The sequence below is a fragment of the Mesoplodon densirostris genome, chromosome 17 (genome assembly GCF_025265405.1).
Source record: "Mesoplodon densirostris isolate mMesDen1 chromosome 17, mMesDen1 primary haplotype, whole genome shotgun sequence".
In the NCBI taxonomy this organism is placed as follows: domain Eukaryota; kingdom Metazoa; phylum Chordata; class Mammalia; order Artiodactyla; family Ziphiidae; genus Mesoplodon; species Mesoplodon densirostris.
Genome location: NC_082677.1, coordinates 51,189,369 through 51,209,425, shown reverse-complemented (window position 1 = coordinate 51,209,425; position 20,057 = coordinate 51,189,369).

Genomic DNA, 20,057 nt, shown 5'->3' with positions numbered 1-20,057 from the left:
GTTGAATTTTGTCAAAAGCTTTTTCTGTATCTAATGAGATGATCATATGGTTTTTCTCCTTCAATTTTTTACTATGGTTTATCACATTGATTTGCATATACTGAAGAATCCTTGCATCTTGGGATAAACCCCACTTGATCATGGTATATGATCATTTTAATGCGCTGTTGGATTCTATTTGCTAGTATTTTGTTGAGAATTTTTGCATCTATATTCATCAGGGATATTAGCCTGTAGTTTTCTTTCTTTGTGACATCTTTGGTTTTGGTATCAGGGTGATAGGGGCCTTGTAGAATGAGTTTAGGAGTGTTCCTCCCTCTGCTATATTTTGGAAGAGTTTGAGAAGGATAGGTGTTAGCTCTTCTCTAAATGTTTGATAGAATTTGCCTGTGAAGCCATCTGGTCCTGAGCTTTTGTTTGTTGGAAGATTTTTAAGCACAGTCTCAATTTCAGTGCTGTGATTGGTCTGTTTATATTTTCTATTTCTTCCTGGTTCAGTCTCAGAAGGTTGTGCTTTTCTAAGAATTTGTCCATTTCTTTCAGGTTGTCTATTTTATTGGCTTATAATTGCTTGTAGCAATCTCTCATGATCCTTTGTATTTCTGCAGTGTCAGTTGTTACTTCTCCTTTTTTATTTCTAATTCTATTTATTTGAGTCTTCTCCCTTTCTTTCTTGATTAGCCTGACTAATGATCTATCAATTTTGTTTATCTTCTCAGAGAACCAGCTTTTAGTTTTATTGATCTTTGCTATTGTTTCCTTCATTTCTTCTTCATTTATTTCTGATCTGATCTTTATGATTTCTTTCCTTCTGCTAACTTTAGGGTTTTTTTTTTGTTGTTGTTGTTCTTTCTCTAATTGCTTTAGGTGTAAGGATAGGGTGTTTATTTGAGATGTTTCTTGTTTCTTGGGGTAGGATTGTATTGCTATATAATTCCCCTTAGAACTGATTTTGCTGCACCCCATAAATTTTGGGTCATCATGTTTTCATTGTCACTTGTTTCGAGGTATTTTTTGATTCCCTCTTTGATATCTTCAGTGATCTCTTGGTTATTCAGTAGTGTATTGTTAGCCTCCATGTGTTTGTATTTTTTACAGATTTTTTCCTGTAATTGATATCTAGTCTCATAGTGCTGTGGTTGGAAAAGATACTTGATACGATTTCAATTTTCTTAAATTTATCAAGGCTTGATTTGTGACCCAAGATATGATCTATCCTGGAGAATGTTCCATGACCACTTGAGAAGAAAGTGTATTCTATTGTTTTTGGATGGAATGTCCTATAAATATCAATTAAGTCTATCTTGTTTAATGTATCATTTAAAGCTTGTGTTTCCTTATTTGGTTGTAGGTTTTTCTCCTTCATCACTTTAAATATGTCTTGCCACTCCCTTCTGGCTTGCAGAGTTTCTGCTGAGAGATCAGCTGTTAACCTTATGAATATTCTCTTGTATGTTATTTGTTGCTTTTCCCTTGCTGTTTTTAATATTTTTTCTTTGTATGTAATTTTTGATGGTTTGATTAATATGTGTCTTGGCATGTTCTCCTTGGATTTATCCTGTATTGGACTCTGCACTTCCTGGACTTGATTTACAATTTCCTTTCCCATATTAGGGAAGTTTTCAACTCTAATCTCTTCAAATATTTTCTCAGTCCCTGTCTTTTCCTCTTCTTCTTCTGGAACCCTTATAATTCAAATATAGGTTCATGTAATGTTGTCCCAGAGGTCTCTAACACTGTCCTCAATTCTTTTCATTCTTTTTTCTTTATTCTGCTCTGCAGTAGCTATTTCCACTCTTTTATCTTCCTGGTCACTTATCCATTCTTCTTCCTCAGTTATTCTGCTTTTGATTCCTTCTAGAGAATTTTTAATTTCATTTATTGTATTGTTCCTCATTGTTTGTTTGCTCTTTAGCTCTCCTAGGTCCTTGTTAAACCTTTCTTTTATTTTGTCCATTCTACTTCCAAGATTTTGGATCAACTTTACTATAACTACTCTGAATTCTTTTTCAGGTAAACTGCCTAGTTCCTCATCATTTGTTTGGTCTGGTGGGTTTTTACCTTCCTTTTTCGTCTGCTCTGTGTTTCTCTGTCTTCTCCTTTGGCTTAACTTACTGTGTTTGGGGTCTCCTTTTTGCAGCCTGCAGGTTTGTAGTTCCCATTATTTTTGGTGTCTGCCCCCAGTGGCTAAGTTTGGTTCGGTGGGTTGTGTAGGCTTCCTGGTGGAGGGGACTAGTACCTGTGTTCTGTTGGATGAGGCTGGATCTTTTCTTTCTGGTTGGCAGGACTGTGTCCGGTGGTGTGTTTTGGGGTGTCTTTGACCTTATTATGATTTTAGGCAGCCTCTCTGCTAATGGGTGGGGTTGTGTTCCTATCTTGCTAGTTGTGTGGCATAGGGAGGGTGTCTAGCACTTTAGATTGTTTGTCGTTGAGTGGAGCTGGGTCTTAGCGTTGAGATGGAGATCTCTGGGAGCACTTTCACCTTTTGATATTACGTGGGGCCAGGAGGTCTCTGGTGGACCAACGTCCTGAACTCATCTCTCCCACCTCAGAGGCACAGGCCTGACACCCAGCTGGGGCACCAAGACCCTGTCAGCCACACAGCTCAGAAGAAAAAGGAGAAAGAAAGAAAAATAAATAAAGTAAAATAAAATAAAATAAAGTAAAATAAAATAAAAGTTATTGAAATTAAAAATAATTATTAAAAATAATAATATTAAAAAGTAATTAAAAAAAGAAAAGAAAAAAAAAAAAGAAAGTAGAGAGGAACCAAACCAACAAACAAATCCATCAATGATAAGAAGTGCTAAAAACTATACTAAAAAAAGCAAAAAAACAAAAAACAAAAAGCAGACAGAACCCTAAGACAAATGATAAAAGCAAAGCTATACAGACAAAATCACACAAAGAAGCATAGACATACACACTCATAAAAAGAGGAAAATAAAATACATATATATATAAAAAAAGGAGGAAGAGAGCAACCAAATCGATAAACAAAACTACCAATATAATAAACTCTAACTGCTAAACTAAGATGAACATAAAACCAGAAACAAATTAGAAGCAGAAAGCAAACTCCATGTCTACAGTTGCTCCCAAAGTCCACCGCCTCAATTTTGGGATGATTTGTTGTCTATTCAGGTATTCCACAGATGCAGGGTACATCAAGTTGCTTGTGGAGATTTAATCCATTGCTCCTGAGGCTGCTGGGAGAGATTTCCCTTTCTCGTCTTTGTTTGCACAGCTCCTGGGGTTCAGCTTTGGATTTGGCCCTGTCTCTGCGTGTAGGTCACCTGAGGGCATCTGTTCTTCACTCAGACAGGACAGCATTAAAGTAGCAGCTGATTACGGGGCTCTGGCTCGCTCAGGCCAGGGGCAGGGAGGGGAACAGAATGCAGGACAAGCCTGCGGGGCAGAGGCTGTCATGACGTTGCACCAGCCTGAGGCACAGTGCGTTCTCCCGGGGAAGTTGTCCCTGGATCACGGGACCCTGGCAGTGGCAGGCTGCACAGGCTCCCACGAGGGGAGGTGTGGATAGTGACCTGTGCTTGCACACAGGCTTCTTGGTGGCTGCAGCAGCAGCCTTAGCATATCATGCCCGTCTCTGGTGTCCACGCTGATAGTCGCGGCTCGTGCCCATCTCTGGAGCTTGTTTAGGCGGTCCTCTGAATCCCTTCTCCTCGTGCACCCTGGAACAATGGTCTCTTGCCTCTTCTGCAGGTCCAGACTTTTTCCCGGACTCCCTCCCGGCTAGCTGTGGCGCACTAGCCCCCTTCAGGCTGTGTTCACGCAGCCAACCTTAGTCCTCTCCCTGGAATCCTACCGAAGCCCAAGCCTCAGCTCCCAGCCCCCACCTGCCCCAGCAGACAAGCCTCTCGGGCTGGTGAGTGCTGCTCAGCACTCATCCTCTGTGCGGGAATCTCTCTGCTTTGCCTCTGCACCCCTCCTGCTGTGCTCTCCTCCATGGCTCTGAAGCTTCCCCCCCGCCCACCCCCCGTCTCCACCAGTGAAGGGGCTTCTTATTGTGTGGAAACTTTTCCTCCACAGCTCCCTCCCTGATGTGCAGGTCCCATCCCTATTCTTTTGTCTCTGTTTTTTCTTTTGTCCTACCCAAGTACATGAAGGAGTTTCTTGCCTTTTGGGAAGTCTGAGGTCTTCTGCCAGCATTCAGTAGGTGTTCTGTAGGAACTGTTCCACATGCAGATGTATTTCTGATGTATTTGTGGGGAGGAAGGTGATCTCCACGTCTTACTCCTCCACTATCTTGAAGGTCTCATCTCCCTTCTTCTTGATTACTGTTTTCTTTATTATGTTATAAAAGATTCTGTATTTCTTAAAACAAAATAAACACCTTCATTCCTTCTTATACTCATTTAACTTACTGCTTATGCACTGTAACCTAATTTTTCTGTCCTTTAGTAAATAAGCATGAAATATTAATTGTCAACAAGTGAGGCTTCTAAGCGGTATTGTGCACAATTATATAATAGCTATACAGAAAAACTTTGTCTCACAGTAACATTCCTAGGGTTGATAAGAAAGTTCTCCTTAACATATAATTCTCTGGAAAGATGAATGAATAACTTACATAAAGACAATCAGATTATGAACAGTCTAAGAATCAATACCCAAGTAAAATATATTCATTAAATTAAAAGTTTCTGAATTGCTTACTAGTGAGAGTCTGGAACCATTTTTTTAATTGTTACTCTTTATTGTTTATTGTTTCATGAGAAGTTTCTTCATTTATTTGTGTACCCTTTACTGCACAATGGTGTTAAGCATTATAAAAGAGCAACATCAAGCTTCTTTCTTCACTTTTTACTAGCTTCTATTTACAAATCCATTTTGGGGGTTTCCTCTAATTTTGTGTTGGCTTATGTTTTGATATCACCAACTGTGTTTTCCCCTTTTTATTTCTTAAGTAGGAAAGAATACATTATATTCCTCGTGGTTGCTTTTTCCTTACAGAATTCCCCTGGCTCACCACTGACAGATCTTGATATCCAAGAGGGAGTCAGCTTGCAGGATTAAAGGCAAGAACCTCAATTAGACACTCTCTGATTTCTTCAGATGTTTTTTCTAATCTTTTAATATGGGATTATAGGCAGCTAGAACCTGTGGTGCTGTTATAAAAATAGTGAAGACTCTTTGTTCTAAATCATAAGCACCCGACATTTTAAAAATGTCTATTTTTCTTAATTTGAATTAATTCTGGTCTAGATGAGTATAATGAACTTTGGTCAGCTCTTCGCGGTTCTGAGTACAAAATAGCTTGATGAGCACTGTGAAGCACACACACTCTCCTCAGAATCTGCTGGAAAACTCCCTCAGAGACTGATTAGTTCACGCTTGTCACAAATAGGGGAGATAATTATGGGGCTTAACAGTCTATGTGGTGGATCTTTTGAGAGGCAATGGGTAGATCTAAGCCTGTCTTTGGATCAACCCTAATTCTTATTATTGCACATATCTTGTGAGGTTTTCTGTGGGTTTTTTTAGCACATCCCCAGAGACTAAACATTTTCTCTTCCCAGAGGATGACATCACATTTCTTTTCCAGAAGATAGAATTGTCCAAATTAGATTATCTTTAATTAGTCTAATCTTATGAGCCATTCCATAAAGTTTATCACACCCGTGCTGGCACCATGTTACAAGATTCTTATTGAATGAACTAATCTTTCCCCACGGAAATGATGCTTATAAACAATGTTGCTGATTCCTTTATTACAATAAAGATTTCCTTCTCTGAAGCTTCAGGTTTCAATAACTGTTTTATGGTTCTCGGTAATATCGGATGGCTTTGCTTTAATGAGAATGTTGGCTTATTCTGAGTTTCACTTGTTACTGAGTTATTCTACTGCAAAGTGGCTTCACAGTGAGGAAAGGCAAATAATTAAGTTTAAATAATTAAATTTAAATAATTAAGATTTTTAAATAATTAAAAATTTCAGAAAATTTCATTTTTATAAACTGTAATTCAGGATAATGTTATTTCTTGTTTTATCATAAGGACCAACCTCTTCAGTTTCATTCAGCCTTTTCTTTTGGAAATAGGGGCATCTACTCGCATACCACATGAAAAGACCCCATTCATTAAAAGGAAATTTCTAGACAGAAAGATAAAATAAATTACCATCTCTAGAAATTATGTCCTAGTGATATTTTATTCAATCTATTTTCTGTCTCAATTGCCATCCACTTAAGACTTTAGGATGTTTCACAAAAATGTGCTTAATTTTTTTTAAAGTCATGGATTAAAATGAATTACAACCTCTGAATTAAAATTGTTGACCTGATGATCTTAATGACATTCCAGATCAGATAATAATGTCTCCAGTTTAAACTTTCTACTCTTTCAAAGCTTCTTAAAATCCTCCACACAAAGATTTTCACTCTTAATTTTAAGAATTTCAATTGGTTTGTGACCTGGATCAAGTCCCCTAACTTTGTGGATTTCTGTTTTATGATCTTTGTAATTAGATGGTTGCAAACATGGTTTGAAAATTTCTAAAACACTCTGATTCTATGATATAAAATGCTGTTGTTCTCTGAGGACTCTCTTCTTCCCAGAAAATGTTTCCCGGTTGTTGAGAGTTAAAGGAATTGCTTTTGCCAATGGGCTTCTTGGTTTCTTGAGTGATTACAGTACCTTAAGCTGTATAACTTCTAATAGAATTATTTTAACACCTGATCTAGTTCCTTGGACCCATTTCTTTAAATAATAAGCTTTCTTAGGGAAAAAAAATCCCCCTTTAAATGAACTAGATGACTGTGTCTTTTTTGTAAAACACCCTCATAATGAAATCAGATCATTCTTCTCCCTTACCTCTAACATATATTACAATAAGGATCATTAATATATTTTGCACCATTACAATGTAAACAGAGGAAGGAACATCTTGTTATATCAGAATAAGTGTATTTGCTTCACAGAAGGTTTTTTAGAGTGAAAAATGAGAAAAGCCATATACTCAGTTTTCCTTTATGACTTCCCTAGAAGGAAATAAAATATTTCAAGTGAAAAGCTTACTTTTGGTGGTTTGTATTAGTAAATTTGCTCACTAAAACCAGAAGGGAAAAAATGAGATGATAATTATTGGGAGTTTTGAGTGCTTTTCAAAATTAAAAAATGATCTCATCAGAGAACTTGAATTCTTAGTAAAATGATGAAATTTCCTTACTTCTTTGGACACAAAGTCATCTCTTCACATTGTCATTTCTTTATATTTTGTTGTTGTTCTCTCTCTCTTCCTATTCCCTCCCTGCTATTTGGATTTAAAAGGAAGAGGTCGCTGCTGGTTTCTGTCTGACTGGGTTTGCATAAGTAGAAAAGACCAGCATTAGACTTTTTCTAAAGAGTAATTGAGACTCAGTCAATCAGACTCAGTTCATTGATTTTGGATCTGAGCTGCAATGGTGCTTGTTACTGTTAGCCACCCTGGTGAAGCTGAGCAAGGCCTCTAATCCTCTTAAACAGCAGTCAAGAAATTGAGATAAAAGCTGTAATTCAAATTGTTCAAATAACAGATTTGACAAATTAGGAGGGTTCAACCCTACGATGCCAAACAAATTCAATCTTGGTGGTTATTATATGCTGTGGTTCAACAACACAGATGAGATGCAAATCAGGTCATTACAAAGAAATTGTTAGAAATACTAATAAGAGAAGCAATTCATTTTATTTTGTAAACATAATGAAAAGAAAATTATAATGTAAATGAAATGGTAACATAACAGAACAACAATCTTCAGAATTCCAAAAGTCAAAAATGAGGTATTGTACACTGACAATTTCTATGTCCCCTTTGATGGGGGGAAAAAAATGAAAAGTAAGGTTTAAAAAAATATTCGTTTTTCATATCATACTTCTGGTCTAATGACATTTTTAATTTAATTCTGTTAATAAATGAAACATGAAAACATGAGCACTTTTAGTCTCTACATAATAAATATAAATAGTGTAAATATTTATGCTTAGTTGATCATTCAAATAAACTAACAAATCCAGCCAGGCAACTTATTTGGTAATTTCATTGAATTTACTAAAATTATTGTTTGTTTAAGTCAAAAAAAGTTGAGATTTCTCTTTGAATAGATATAGACAAGGGATTTTTAATGAGAATTTTGGTCTACCCTTGATGTTATCATAGATGTATTCTGAAACATTATCCTACTTTGTGTTCACAAGTAATGTAGGATGTACTATATACCTGTAGGATGGGGAAAAAAAAACTTAAATTTTAATTCTAATATTTCACTTCTTTACTTGTCTTAAGGAAACAGAAATAAAGCAATATGTCCATCTCACAGATCACAGAAAGGCATTTCTGTGAGATTTCATAGTTATTTGATTGCATGGGGATAAGGCTGTATCTCCTAAGCTTAACCATTTCAAATACCTTTCCTTTTTCCTTTGTTCCTTATTGTTTTTTTTCCTTTCTATCTTCATATAGCCAACAATTAGAATATTACCTAGAACATAATAAGCTGCTGGATAATTGCTTTTCCTGCTGAACAAATGGATGGATGAATGAATGAATGAATGAATTAGTTAAAATGTTTTAATTTAGATGAATTTTAGGAGAGAAAGTACTTGTGTGAGGCATTTCATAGTTCCTATTTGGCACTTATAATGCCATTATTTCCTTAGTATGAGTAAGGTTCACCATATTGGTTCTACATATTTAAATATCAAATATTCTTTAATGACTTGCAAATTAAAACTTGGCCAAACCTATTAGTCATCATTCTATTAATATTTGGAATTACTACTCCTTATGACCAGGGAGTCAATCTAATTTGTCCATTTATTTCCAGCACCTTACATGTGGAAAGAACACAGTAAATATTAATTAAATGAATGGATGTGTAAATGAGTACATGATTGTGTGATCAACTGAACACCCCCAATATTAGTTGTATCTATTACACAAGCGCATTGAAAAGCTGTAGCTAATTGGTCGAAAACTGCTGCCTGGTGAGCAAGGGTAGTTGAGGGCGGTCAATGCTCATTCACTTTCATTTTCCATACATTTATTGAACAGGTATTGAGCATGTGTCCACTCTATACAGCATTCTGTAGTTGATCCTATGGGAAGATACATAGATATGAAGGATTTATGTATAATAAAGAGACCAAAAGAATACAAAACTGTGTTTAAGAATATATTAAAGGAACACTCCTAGATAAGCCACCAGATGGACTACAGGGTGAGGAGGTTAGGAGAATACGTATCACTACCCTTTCGGGTAACTGCTTATCTATCTGAAGTGATTCGAGATACAAAGCTGGCCCTCAACATTCTACATTTCTACTCTTGCTAATTTATTACTTTATTTGGCCATTATTTTTTTCCCTGACCTATTTTTAAATTAAAATACCTTAAAGAGAGGTAACACAATAAAACTCCAATACTTGGGTATTTCCTTTCCTTTGTTAGAACTATATTCTCCACCAAGGAGGCTTTGAGACTTGGGATACAGGGGGGGAAAAGTGTGCTACTAAGGGAAAAAAATAAATTTGACAGAGGAGGTGAGGGTTTGTCATGGGTAACTTACTTAATTTCCAGATGTATAGCAGTAGAAGAGGATCATTTCATCATTAAGAGCACAAAGGGGGCCACTGAGGGACTGTCACAAATGAAAATAAGATTAATATATGTTTGATGCCTATTATTTATTCACTTACCTAACAAAGTTACTAAGACAATCCAAACTCCTATTATATTTTCTGCTATGGATAAAAATAATTAAAATCCCAAATAATGACATGTTCTTTGTCTTTGTTAACCTAAAATAGGGGAAGGAAATTTGCTGAGTCTAGTGTTCAACAACTACTGAAGACAATTCCAATAAACAGTCATCAAATATTCCCAAAGGAGACTTTTCAGGCAAAAGATGTCAATGTGCTGATCAAATCAATGCAAATAAGAAAAGTACACCTGATTATATCTCTTAGGGAAAAATATATTTGTACAATTTAATGAAAATAGAATAATTTGACCATAATAGAATTCTATCAATGTAGCTTATTATTTGGCATCATAAACAAAATCACCTGAATCAAAACTCATGTTGCCTGAATTATAAAATGACAAACAAAGCCTGATGTAGAAAATAGCTCTGAATCATTTGAAAAAATTAATATGTGGCAAGAAGAAAAAATCATTTAAATTAGCCAAAATAGTATGAAACAGCCAAGGTCACTAAACGTTGGCAGGGTTTTACTATTTGGAACAAAAACAACAGGAAGTACTAGCCTGTGTTTGGCTTTTGACATAAACATTTTGAGTTAGTCATAAGAATCGATGATATCTCAACTGTCAGTCCTCTTGCATCTTATCTGTCTCTTATCACTGCAGTGAGAAGTCAGACCTTTTACTGAACACCTAATATATGCCAACTGTTTGCATCCTAACAAGTCATGCAAGGTGGGTAGCATTATCCATATTTTACAATATGTAAATAGCAAAGCCAGGGGTTGACAGAGGCACTGGCAATATTGAGCCCATCCTGGCCTTTGCTTCTTTGACATTACTTTTCTCCTTCAGTTGAAGACAAAAATCCATGAAACAAAATTTGGGTCCAAATGTTAGTGTTAAATATTAGTGTACAGGCATACCTCGGAGAGAAGTGTGCAATAGCATTATGTCCTAAAAACAATGTACATACCTTAACTTAATAATACTTTATTGCTAAAAAATGCTAACCATCATCTGATAATGCAGGATGGCCACAAACCAATGTGTAAAATATGCAGTATCTGAAAAGCACAATAAAGCAAAACACAATAAAATGAGGTATGCCTGTATGAATAAATAGTGTAAATAGTGTAGAAATTAGCGTCCAAACATTTCTCTAATAGCCTAAGAGAAGTGAGTCTTCTAGAAGGGATGATAACGCAAAGCAAAAAAATAATTTCAAAAAATACAAACTATTATTTCCTCAGTGGTCACATCTGTGTTCTTCCTCATTCTCTGGCAGAACAGCCCCTCTTCATTCCCTGATTCCACCCACCACGAGGCCAGCACAGTGACTGGTCTCGAGTGAGAACCTGACCAAGCTGGACCAATCATAGAACGTTCATCCTGCCCTGGCATGGAGAAAGCTGGTTGGTTGTAGGAGAGCTTGAAGCTGCTCTGAGGGTAAAGGAGAATGGAGAGGTACAGAAGGGATTGCTGGCATCCCAGTCTCTGATTCCAGCCTTGCTGTTTCGCCACTGAGTTCTGGCAGTTTGAATATAAGAGCTAATATATCCATGTTTTGCCCAATTTAATTTTATCTGTGGCTATGACACTTGACAATCAAGGCATTCTTACGTACTGATTAGTACAGCCATTGTTTTAAAATTTACTTTTCAAAAAAATGAAAAAAATAAAATTTACTTTTCCGTGTTTCCTACTCATTCTTCCTGATCAGAAAAATCTGATGTTCATGGAATTAGACCAGCAGTGCTAATTAGCATGCATCAGAGACATCGGGAGATTATCTTAAACACAGATAGCCAGGGCTCTGCTTACAGAGTTTCTGATTCAGTGTATGTGGGTTGGGGACTGAAAATTTGCCCTTTCTAGTAAGTTCCCAGGTATTACTGGCCCAGGCCCCATACAATCCCACTCCTAGGCATATATCTGGAGAAAAGCATAATTCAAAAGGATGCATGCTCCCCGATGTTCATTGCAGCACTATTTACAATAGCCAGGACATGGAAGCAACCTAAATGTCCATTGACAGAGGAATGGATAAAGAAGATGGGTACATATATACAATGGAATATTACTCAGCCATAAAAAGGAATGAAATAGTGCCATCTGCAGAGACACGGATGAACCTAGAGGTTGTCATACAGCATGAAGTAACTCAGAAAGAGAGAAACAAATATCATATAATATTGCTTATACGTGGAATCCAGAAAAATGGTAGAGATGAACTTACTTGCAAAGCAGAAAAAGAGTCACAGATGTAGAGAACAAACTTATGGTTACCAAGGAGGGAAGGGGGTGTGGGATGAATTGGGAAATTGGGACTGACATGTATACACTACTATGTATAAAATAGATAGCTAATGAGAACCTACTGTATGGCACAGAGAACACTACTCAATGCTCTGTGGTGACCTAAATGGGAAGGAAAGCTAAAAAAGAGTGGATTTATGTATACGTATGACTGATTCCCTTTGCTGTACAGCAGGAAACTAAAACAATATTGTAAAACAACTATACTCCAATAAAAAAATTAATTAAAAAAAAGTTATTGGCAATAATAATTTTTGGACTATACATCGCACAAGCCTACACAGCTCATATGTAAAACATGGGATATTGAATACAAAAGAAAGAACTTTAAAAGCTGCAATAAGAGACTAATAAAAAAATCTTACATGCAAAAAATAAATATAGGTATTGTCACTGTAGGACTCCTCAAAGCTTTTAACATGCTAATGTACACATCTTCAAGAGGTAAAATAGAGTATGCAGTGTTTCCCAAACTTTTCTGACCCTGGAAGCCCCCCATTTATATCAAAGAGAATGTCCTAGAACTAGTACTCTACAAGAGCTGGATAGAAAATACCCTGAAACACATAGGTTTTAAGGACGGGAAAATGTTTTTTAGGGACTAGTAAGAAAGGGGTTTCTGAAATAGAAGATGGAAATGAATACTATCACTAACTGTAGCTGGTCAACGGGTTCAACTGATACACGCTCAGTGAGACAATTACTAACATTTGCTTAAAACTATGGAAACAGAATTTCATAAATTACAGGCATGGGCGTGTAAAAAATTTTAAACATACAATGGAACTTTTACTCTTTTTTTTTTTTTTTTGGCTGTGTTGGGTCTTCGTTTCTGTGCCAGGGCTTTCTCTAGTTGTGGCGAGTGGGGGCCACTCCTCATCGCGGTGCGCCGGCCTCTCACCATCTCGGCCTCTCTTGCTGTGGAGCACAGGCTCCAGACACGCAGGCTCAGCAGTTGTGGCTCATAGACCCAGTTGCTCCGCGGCCTGTGGGATCTTCCCAGACCAGGGCTCGAACCCATGTCCCCTGCATTGGCAGGCAGACTCTCAACCACTGCGTCACCAGGGAAGCCCACTTTTACTCTTCTATTATAGCTCCTTCCTCCTTTTAAACCAATAGACAAGTTTAGATCCTTTCCAAATTAAATTGTACTTATCTGCTGCTGATTAAAGAACAGGAAGGATCTGAATTGAATTGGGAACTTGGTTGTCAACAACACTCATAAGCTGGTATGTGTCACAGGCACAGCAACGACTGGTGAGGAAACAGGAGCTGCTGCTGTTCACTAGCTCAGATTTGCTCCAACAATGAGTCGGACCTGAGTTTAAGCCAGATGGAACCAAAGGGTTATAGAAAAATCTAAAATTTCCATTAAGTCCAATTTGCCTCCCCGGACAAGATTGGAGATGAAACAACTAGAATGGATACCTAGTTTTAAAAGTCCTTAAGTAAGAGTTTGGTATTAACATATACACACTACTATACATAAAATAGACAAACAACAAGGACCTACTATATAGCACAGGGAACTATACTCAGTATCTTGTAATAAGCTTTAAGGGAAAAGAATCTGAAAAAGAATATATATTATATATGTGTGTGTGTGTATGTGTGTACATATATATATGTATAACTGAATCACTGTGCTGTACTCCTGAAACTAATACAACATTGTAAGTCAACTATGCTTCAATTAGAAAAAAACACCAAACTTTTCCATGACAGCAAGTCGTTGGGGAAAAGAATTGTTTTAAATTAAAATGTTTTAAGGTCCTGATGTTTAAGTATATTTTAAATTATTTTAAATAGACATTCTCGTACCTAAGGTGTAAATTTTATTGGGAAGTTAGGTTTATTTGGAAGTATGTTCGCTCACCTTGTATCTGTTTAAAGAATAATAAGCCCCATCATATAGGATATTCCCCTGCTTTGATCAACCTACATATTGAAACACTTCTCGCAGATACAGTGTAAGGCAAAGCAAGTTCCTAAGGAATAGTAAGTCTCCAGAATGAGGAACTTAATTATATCATGTAACAATTAGGTTGACCAAAAACAGTATCATCAATCTCAAGAGGATCTGGGTGTTTTAAATATGCCTTATGGAGCACAGATGTCCTAAAGGAAGTCTAAAGAGTACTACTGTTGCCATTTAGACAATTTCTTTTTCTTCTCACATCAGAAGTAAGATGGCTGGTCTCATAGACAAGTCACCATTCTACCAAATTACCAACAAAGTTCCATTACCAGCCATGAAGGTTTATATATGTTGATTTGTGTCTCATATGATGTTCTGACAGCAAATCTCTTGACATAAGAACCAACCTGAAAATTCACTGTGTTTACCCAGAGGCTCTAGCAAGTAGAACTCTCTAAAAATAAAGTGAATATAGAAATTATAGGAAATAGGAAAATTTATTAGTTCAGTGGAGTTGATAAACATTTCAAATTAGTTTTTAAATGTTAAGGATTCAATACAATTGAAATAAGTTGGTCCAAAGGGAAATTTAGTTCTTCACTGATGATTTTACTTATGAATTCTTTTCCTGAAGTGGTACTTTATCCACAAATTTATATATTTTAAAACAATAGCTAGGGGAAATTTAAAGAAATTTAGCATAACATAAATTTAAACTTAAGACATGTTTTTAGAGCAAAGTTAGTTTTTAAAGTATGTTTTTAAAATAAAATTTTCCCAGAATGGGAAAAAACAGGAAATCAGCTACTTTGGGGAGACTTTAGGACAATATTTGAGTCAGAGCAAAACCCGAGGCTAAAATACCTACTACAGACTTGTTCTAACCTAAATCTACATGCTCCAGGTTCAGTTTTCTCAGTTGTAAAAAAGAAATAATTGGCTTAGAAGAATGTTAAAGGCCCTTATATCTCAAAGAAGTTAGAAAGGAGTAATTATTCCATTTTTTTTAATCAAAAGAAAATTTAAATGAGAAAGAGCTTTCACCTCCAAAAAGGTAGGTCATTTCAGGGTTTGGAGTCTATGGTCTTTAAAGACATAGTCTCAACATTGTTACATGAGCAATACATAAAATTGCGTTTTCATCTGCCCCTCTTCACTATTTATTTCTGGACACCATTCCCGGAATTTCACCTTCTACAAAGCAGAAGACTGAGTTGCGGCAGAGGGGGCCCTTCTCACTGTGAATTTAAATAAAAACATATGGAGTACAGCTTTCAGATATATTTAATCTATTTGTACCCCTTTGTTCCTAATAGTCTTGATTTTCCATATCTACCACTATCGAATATGTAGTAGTCTCTCTAAAATAAATAAGATCATTTTTGGAAATATATAGATATAAAATATAAAAATATTTTTATATTTTATATTTTAAAATATAATATATAAGAAGTTTATAACATAAAATATAACAAAAATAAAAACACTATGTAATGAAACAATAAATAGGGAGATGTAGTTTTTTAAAGATAGACCATTTGAAAATTCAATGAAATACAGTATGATAAATCCCAGAATAATTGTAGCACTAAATCAAATCCAAATCCCTGTTTCATCAGAAAGTATGTGGAACCACAGGATGGGGACCAGTTTCTTACTGAACTGAATTGCTGTCAAGTGATTACTTCAGGTGATGCTGAAGTTGTAAGAGCCCATAAAGTCCTTAACACTAAATCTTACCAGAAATGACAACGTAATTCACGATGCCACATTTCCCACACCCAGGGTCTTTAAGGGAAGTGGAAGAAGGAGCAAACAAAACCAGGCAAATATTTCTCTATGGGACCTGGGTAAGCATGTATGTGTAAGTGTAGATAAGTGATGCTCTCAGCAACGGGACTACAAGCCCAAGCAGCAGTGGTGGAAAACCGAGCTCCTACTTCCAAAACAAAGACACACTGGGTGGCAGCAGGAGGCCCGACAGAGAAGCAGCACTACTTTGGAAACCAGAGGCACGCGTGTTATTATGGCTCCCCTCCACAGAGGGAAGGTTCTGGCAAGAGATTTCGGTGCAAAATATAAACCTTAGCAAAAGTAACATAAGCAATAGGCGGGCACCTCTTTTCCCCTCGATGTGACGCCTATGTGAGGAATGGAAGCGTGGAACTAAGAAAGAGGCCACAAAATATTCTAGGTCTGGAGCCTAAGGGCTTTTCAGTTTCTTCCTAAAAAGAAGAATTTTATGATTACATGTGGATATTGGGCTTTGAAAATTATCATCTCCACTCTCAGCTAGAAATGGAATTACCACTCATCTGACTTTTAACTACATCATTTTTGTTCAGAGAATGGAAATATTAAGGGAAACATTAAAGGAACTATGTAGCCCAAACCTCTTCAGGTTACAGGTGAGGATATTGGCATCAAGAAGGGTAGGGACTTCCCTGGTGGCGCAGTGGTTAAGAATCCGCCTGCCGATGCAGGGGACACGGGTTCGTGCCCCGGTCCGGGAGGATCCCACATGCCACGAAGTGGCTGGGCCCATGTGCCACAACTACTGAGCCCGCGCTCTAGAGCCTGCGAGCCAGAACTGCTGAAGCCTGAACACCTAGAGCCCGTGCTCTGCAACAAGAGAAGCCGCTGCAATGAGAAGCCCGCACACTGCAATGAAGAGTAGCCCGTGAGCAGCAACAAAGACCCAAAACAGCCATAAATAAATAAATAAATAATTTTTTTAGAAAAGGGCTTCCCTGGTGGCACAGTGGTTGAGAGTCCGCCTGCCGATGCAGGGGACACGGGTTTGTGCCCCAGTCCGGGATGATCCCACGTGCCGCGGAGCGGCTGGGTCCGTGAGCCATGGCCGCTGAGCCTGCGCGTCTGGAGCCTGTGCTCCGCAACAGGAGAGGCCACAACAGTGAAAGGCCCGTGTACCGCAAAAAAAAAAAAAAAAGAAGAAGGGTAGAGAAGCTTTTCTTTTTTTCAGATTATATGGCTACTTAGGTACAGAGCTAGGTCCAGAACCATCTCTAGGCTCCTTTCTCTAGCTCAATGCTACCACTTTATTAAGATATCATAGATAAGCTTCATTAAAATTTTAAAACTGCTTACTGTCAATATGTGATGCTGTACTGCCAGCTTATTTTTGGAACTGATGTCCTTTTCAGATTCCTACAATGTAAGTCACATAGCCTATAAAACTTAAAAGACCTAAAGAGGAGATCTTAGCCTGATAATCCTTGGTGGCATACTGATTCCTTTAAAATCTACTCACCAGAAGTGATGAAAAGTGTCTTAAACTTGGCCTGGGCAGAAGGCAGGTGGACAAAGAACTTTTGCAGCTTTGGGTATAGACTGTAGATTGATTGTTCAATCAGGAGCTTGATTACAACATTGTCCTCACAAAGATATATAAAATATTTATTCTGTGTCATGTTCTTTCTTACAGTTACAATAAAAAGAGGTCTCTTACACAGTGACCAGAGCCCACAGGTGACAATGGCTGAGGAAGTAGCAGGGATCCATGTAGAAATGAAGCAGAGACTCAGAGCAGGCATTACCAGGTTTGCATATGAAATCAGAGCAACGCTGTAAGGAAATATGTAGCCCAAGGTTATGAGACATCAGTGATTCATTTATCAAGAAAAGGAGAAAAAAACAGAAATATCTCATTGAATATTATCGGTCTCAAATTTTGCCAATAGATTTATGACTTTATGTTAGTAAGGAGGGTAATAACAATGTCACTTATGATGCTATATGTTATATGTTATATGTATGAGTATGCCTGTAGTTAATAGAATTTATCAGGCAGTAGGTTTGGGCACCATTTAAAACATGGGTCAGAGGGGCATTAATTCTATTCAAAATGTCCATCTGTTGCTGCCCAATGTGCACAGAAGGTTGCATAGCAACCCGTAGAACTGCATGGATCTGGTTGGCCTCCCTCTGTGGCTTTTGTTTGCCCTCTGAGAGAGTTGCCCTTGATGGAGAAACAGTAGGTGTTCTTTTATTTATATATTTATTTATTTTTTTGGCTGGAGCTTGGCCTGGTGAATGGGGGCTCATTATAGCCTGCTGAGCTAGATGGCATTGTGAGGCAATATCTGACATATGAATGTAATTTATCTTCCTGGCATGATTCTTAGTCCCAAATTGATCCCCAAATTCCTAGAACTGTGGAAGTAGAGCAATTAAAAAGAAAATACCAGGACCTTTTACTTCTATACCCCAGAAAAACACTCAGCAGTGCAGGCAGAGAGAAGATTCCAGAAGTCTGATTACATTTTGAGGCACTTAGTCACAGTCAGACTACTCAATTTTCGCATTTCTGAACTTTGTAACTCTACATACTACAAAATTTGTTAAATTAGAACATTTCTCAGAAAATTGGACATTCTTACATGTCTCTTTGCAACATGTATCAATTCTAAATGTCTACATTTTCTTGGCTATTATTGTATTTTTTAGCTATTCCGTAAAATTTGCAATGAATTTAAGCATCTATAATGTCACATAACATAAGCATTTACCTGGTTTACTTTATTTCCTGTATCAGCTGTAATTTGCGAGTAGAACAAATAGTTCCTATGCACTTCCTACGTGTCATGGATATGACTTTGGGCCACTGAAAAGTGGCAGTCTTAACAGATCTTTGCAATCAAAGTCATCAATAAAATACTCTTGAAGAAAACAAAGTTTTGATATAATTGAAAACACCATATTTTGAGAGAAACTATTACAGTGCCTTAATATGTAAACATGACACCAAAGTATTTTATGTTAATTGGTATTAAAACTTGACTTAGCTGTTTATGTTTTATTTATGGCACAGTCTAAGAAATGCCTTTCCTTTAACTCTGAGGAATCTATATATTTCAATTTTAAGCAATTCTAACACCTACTTTTTTCAGTTAATTATCTTTAAACTAACTTTTAATAAAGACCTAGTTATCAAGGGAACCCTTGAGAACATTTCCGAAGTGTTTTGAGGGGAAGTAGATAAAATGAATAATACTCTTTACCATAACTGTTATTAAAACTAGAGACCCCAGATGTGAATCCACACTTGTATAGGCAATTAATCTATGACAAATGAGGCAAGAATATACAATGTGGAAGAGACAGCTTCTTCAATAAATGGTGCTAGGAAAACTAGACGGCTACATGTAAAAGAATCAAGCTGGACTATTTTCTCATACTACATACAAAAATAAGCACAAAGTGGATTAAAGACTCAAATGTAAGACTTGAAACCATAAAACTCCTAGAAGAATACATAGGCAATATGTTCTTTGATATTGGTCTTAGCAATATTTTGGGTGGTATGTCTCCTTAGTCAAGGGAAACAAAAGAAAAATAAACAAATAGGACTATATCAAACTAGAAAGCTTTTGCACAGGGAAGGAAACTATCAACAAAACAAAAAGGCTGCCTACTAAATGGGAGAAGATATTTTCAAATGATAGTTCTTTTCTTTTCAAATGATATTTCTGATAAGGGGTTAATATCCAAAAATATACAAAGAACTCATAAAACTCAACATTAGGAAAACAAATAACCCATGTCCATTACAGCATTAGCCACAATAGCCAAGATATAGAATCAACAGAAGTGTCCCTCAAGAGATGAATGGCTAAAGAAGATGTGTTATATATATATGTATATATATACATATATATACACATATATATAGATACACATACATATATATATGTATATGTATATATAATGGAATATTATTCAGTCATGAGAAAGAAAGAAATCCTGCCATTTGCAACAGCATAGATGGACCTTGAGGGCATTATTGTTAAGAGAAATAACTCAAACAGAGAAACACAGACACTGTATGGTCTCATGTATATGTAGAAGTTAAAAGAACTGAACTCATAGAAACAGAACAGATTGGTGGTTGCCAGAGGTGCAGGGTGGGGGAAATGGATGAAGGTGATCAAAAGGTATAAACTTCCAGTTATAAGATAAATCTTACCTGTGGTTTCACTTTCCATGGTTTCAGTTATCCATGGTCAATAGCAGTCTGAAGTATTAAATGAAAAATTCCAGAAGTAAACAATTCATACGTTAAAAAAATTCAATTGAAAAATGAGCAAAGGATCTGAA